Source organism: Ochotona curzoniae, unplaced genomic scaffold, assembly GCF_017591425.1.
Source record: "Ochotona curzoniae isolate NIBS_2020 unplaced genomic scaffold, NIBS_Ocur_1.0 contig_676, whole genome shotgun sequence".
Taxonomy (NCBI): domain Eukaryota; kingdom Metazoa; phylum Chordata; class Mammalia; order Lagomorpha; family Ochotonidae; genus Ochotona; species Ochotona curzoniae.
The window spans coordinates 20,169-25,210 of record NW_024466517.1 but is presented as its reverse complement, the minus strand read 5'-3'; positions in this window follow the sequence as shown (position 1 = coordinate 25,210).

Genomic DNA, 5,042 nt, shown 5'->3' with positions numbered 1-5,042 from the left:
TTAGGTAGTGTTTCTTGAGGTCAAAGGTTTGGACAAAAGCCATCCCACACAGACGGCCCTCATACAGCCTCTAATCCATGTGGATTCTCTCATGCTGTCTGAGATTAGAAGCCTGAGTGAAGGCTGTGCTGCATAAGTAACAGTCACATGGCTTATCTCCAGGATGAGTTATTTTGTGCTTGTTAAGGTCAGACGTTTGAATAAAGGTTAAGCCACAGAGAGGGAGTACATCGGATTCTGGCTGCTGTGAGCCATCTCATGCTGTCCAAGGCTAAAGCAGCTGCTGAAGGATTTCTAACAGAGCTGACACTCATAAGACTGACCTCTGCTTTGGATTTTCTTCTGGCGATTCCAGCGTGAGTGGCCACTGCTTCATTTCCCTCATTGCTTGAAGGCAGAGTTTGTTTTCCAGATGAGGTAAATGCTTAGTAGACACAGGTGTGTGTGGAATCTTCTCCTGAATCACCTTGTTCAAAGGGATCCTCTGGAGGTTGAGATTTCTGCTTTGGGAAGCAGACACAGGTTGTGAATGGTGTGCCTATCTTCATCCTTTCCTTGATTTCCATATGTATAAATCCTAAATGAATCAATCCTTCAGTCATAATTTGTGTTAATCACCACAGCTTGACTAGTTCATTTTTTTCATATCCCAAATGCAGAGCTGTCAGACTAATTTTGATGGCATTAATGTGCTTCACACACTAAGTATTTGAGTAATGTTGAAATAATAGGCTTCACATGAGAGTGTCCATGTTTGGCTGGGCTCCTTCTTAGGTGAGGTTTCCCCACCCCACCCTGCCCCATCTATGAGACTATAGCTGAGCTAAGAGAACTATAGCCTTCTTGGCAAAAATGCTCAAATCTCTGGTTAGGTAATGCAAGCATGACTGGGAGAAAAACGGGATCCACTTGGTTCAGGAAGAAAAGCTTCAAAGTTAGCAATTATTCATGCCTAAAGGAGTCCAGTATTAATTCAGTCCTCCTGAACCACACCCTGTGTTATGGCCTTTGTCTTTATAAACCCTGCTATACCATAGATCAGGGCCCAAAAGCCCTTGGAAAATGAGCTTATTCTACACTGATGGCAATAAAAGATGTTCTAAACTTAGCATTTCTTTGTATTGTCTTGCATGGGTACAACAATACACTTATGCAGTAGAGCAATATGATTAACTCAGACTGCAGTTTTTAACTCAGTCATTTGTCACTAAATTCAAACCATATAGAAATTTTTTACCTGGAAAGCACTTAACCTCAGTTAACATACATTTAAAATGATGAGCACCAGAGTGATAACTAGTTTCATTGCCAAAATTTGATTTGATTTGGATTGCCATAGTTTACACCCATGACACTTACCTTTGCAATAACGCTGGATATGTCCTTACTATGGATTGTTTGCATGTGTTTAATTTCTTGTTTTTTTTTAAGACTTTTTTTTGTTGTTGTTGCTTACATTGTATTATGTAGTACAGTTTTATAGGCACTGGGGATTCCCCCCACCCCTCCCATACCCCTCCCCCCATGGTGGATTCCTCCACCTTGTTGCATAACCATAGTTCAAGTTCAGTTGAGATTCATTGCTTGCAAACACTTGCCTAGCATTAAGTTCAGCGTCTTATTGTCCAGATAAGTTCAGTGGCCTCTTGGGGAGACCTTCTATGGTCTGAAGATAGGTCTAACAGAGTAAAGATCCGGTCAGTTAAAAGCCCCAACAAGGCCTCAGTATCAATATACAACATTATGGAATTAATTGACATAGTATTGGGTAAACAATATGTTAAAAATAATGCAAGTTCCATTCTTCGAAACATCTGGGTTGAGACAGTATCAATGACAGGTTCAAAAAATAACAATCAACCAAACAAAAAATTACAGGTTAAATCAAGGCACACATGTGGAATCTAATCTTTTGGGATTCGCTCATTTCCCTTAGCATTATAGTTTCCAGTTGTGCCCATTTAGCCACAAAGAACTGCAATTTTTTTTTTATTGTTGCTTACACTGTATTATGTAGTACAGTTTTATAGGCACTGGGGATTCCCCCCACCCCTCCCATACCCCTCCCCCCATGGTGGATTCCTCCACCTTGCTGCATAACCATAGTTCAAGTTCAGTTGAGATTCATTGCTTGCAAACACATGCCTAGCATAAAGTTCAGCGTCTTATTGTCCAGATAAGTTCAGTGGCCTCCTGGGGAGACCTTCTATGGTCTGAAGATAGGTCTAACAGAGTAAAGATCCGGTCGGTTAAAAGCCCCAACAAGGCCTCAGTATCAATATACAACATTATGGAATTAATTGACATAGTAATGGGTAAACAATATGTTAAAAATAATGCAAGTCCCATTCTTCGAAACATCTGGGTTGAGACAGTATCAATGACAGGTTCAAAAAATAACAATCAACCAAACAAAAAATTACAGGTTAAATCAAGGCAAACATGTGGTATCTAATCTTTTGGGATTCACTCATTTCCCTTAGCATTATAGTTTCCAGTTGTGCCCATTTAGCCACAAAGAACTGCATTTTGTTTTTTTTAATAGCTGAGTAGTATTCCATGAAGTAGATGAACCAAAGCTTTCTTATCCAATCTTCTGCTGATGGGCATTTTGGTTGCTTCCATGTTTTTGCAATTACTGATTGTGCTGCAATGAACATAGGGATGCATGTTGGTTTGTCGTAAAACAGGTGTTTTGGATATATTCCTAGGAGTGCTATTGCTGGGTCATATGGTATGCAGATTTTGAGTTGTTTGAGTGTTCTCCAGACTGATTTCCATAAAGGCTGTACCAATTTGCAGCTCCCTTTTCCCCACATCCTCGCCAGCAAGCGTCGTTGGTGTTCTTGTTTATGTGGGCCAATCTTGCTGGTGTTAGGTGGTACCTCATCGATGTTTTAATTTGGATTTCCCTTATTGCTAGGGACCTGGAACATTTTTTCATATGTTTGTTTGCCATTTGGACTTGTTCCTTTGTGAAATGTTTGCCCATTTCCCGTGCCCATTTCTTGAGTGGTTTGTTTGTTTTGGTTTTTTGGTTGTTTTGAAGTTCTTTGTATATCCTGGAAATTAGCCCCCTATCGCCTATATAGTGTGCAAAGATCTTCTCCCACTCTGTTGGTTGCTTTTTTACTTTGTTGATTGTTTCCCTTGCTGTGCAGAAACTTCTCAGTTTGATGAGGTCCCATTTGTTTATTCTGTTCTCAACTGCTATTGCTTTTGGTGTCCTTCTTAGGAAGTCGGGACCTACTCCTAGGTCTTGCAGGGTATTTCCAACATTTTCTTGCAAGAGTTTGAAGGTTTCTGGATGTAGGTTTAGGTCTTTTATCCATGTAGATTGGATCTTAGTGTATGGTGATAGATGTGGGTCTATTTTTTTGTTTCTACAGGCTATCAGCCAGTTGTCCCAACAACATTTACTAAAGAGGCCTTCCCACTTGCTTGAGCTGTCATTGGTCTTTTTGTCAAAGATTAATTGGCTGTATTTGTGTGGGTTCCCTTTTGGTGCTTCTATTCTATTCCATTGATCTTCCTTTCTGTCTTTGTGCCAGTACCAGGCTGTTTTGATAACCACTGCTCTATAGTATGTCCAGAGGTCCGGCATTGTGATTCCCCCTGCTAACTTCTTATTTTTCAGGATGGTTCTAGCTATTCGTGGTTTTTTGTGTTTCCAGATGAACTTTTGAATCATTGTATCCAGTTCCGTGAAGAATGTTTTGGGCAATTTGATTGGAATTGCGTTGAAAATGTATATTGCTTGTGGTAGTATAGACATTTTAATGATATTGATTTTGCCTATCCAGGAGCACGGGATGTTATTCCATCTTTTGAGGTCTTGTTCAATTTCCTTTTTAAATAGTTTGTAGTTTTCTTCAAATAGGTCTCCTACGCTTTTGGTTAGATTTATTCCCAAATACTTCATACTTCTCTCTGCTATTTTGAATGGTATCCTGTTGGTTAGATCTTCTTCCATCTTGGTGTTATTTGCGTACACTATGGCTGTTGATTTTCGTTCGTTAATTTTGTACCCTGCCACTCTGCCAAACTCTCGTATAAGTTCTAGCAGTTTCTGTATTGAGTCTCCTGGTTTTTCTATGTATAGGATTATGTCATCTGCATATAGTGAAAGCTTGACTTCTTCGTTTCCTATATGTATGCCTTTGATTTCTTTTTCTTGTCTTATGGCCTCTGCAAGTACCTCTAGGACTATGTTGAATAGCAGTGGTGATAGCGGGCACCCTTGTCTTGTTCCAGATCTCAGTGGGAAGGGTTCTAGCTTTTCTCCATTCAGTATGATACTGGCGTTGGGTTTTTCATAAATTGCTTTGATTATGTTGTGGATTTTCCCATCTATGCCTATTTTGGCTAGAGTTTTTAGCATGAAGAGGTGTTGGATTTTGTCGAAAGCTTTTTCTGCATCTATTGAAACTATTATGTGGTTCTTGTTTTGCAGTTTTTGGATATGGTTTATAACATTTATGGATTTCCGAATGTTGAACCATCCCTGCATTCCAGGGATGAATCCTACTTGATCCGGATGAATGATCTGTCTGATGATTTTTTGAATTCTATTGGCTAGGATTTTGTTGAAAATTTTAGCATCAATGTTCATCAGAGAAATAGGTCTGTAGTTTTCCTTCTCTGATGGTTCTCTATCCGGTTTTGGGATTAAGGTGATGTTGGCTTCATAGAATGAGTTTGGGAGGGTTGCTTCCTCCTCTATTGTTTTGAAGAGCTTGTAGAGGATTGGGGTTAGTTCTGTTCGGAATGTTTTGTAGAATTCTGTAGTGAAGCCGTCTGGGCCTGGGCTTTTTTTCGTTGGGAGATCCTTGATGACTGTTTCAATCTCTACCTCGGTTATGGGTTTATTTAATTCTGCAGTTGCCTCCGGACTGAGTTTTGGTAAGTGGTGGGAGTCCAAGAACTTTTCTATTTCTTGGTGGTCCTCAAATTTGTGGGAGTACAGTTCTTTGTAGTAATTTCTAATTATTTTCTTAATGGTTGCAGTGTCTGTTGTTATGTTGCCTTTTTCATCTTTAATG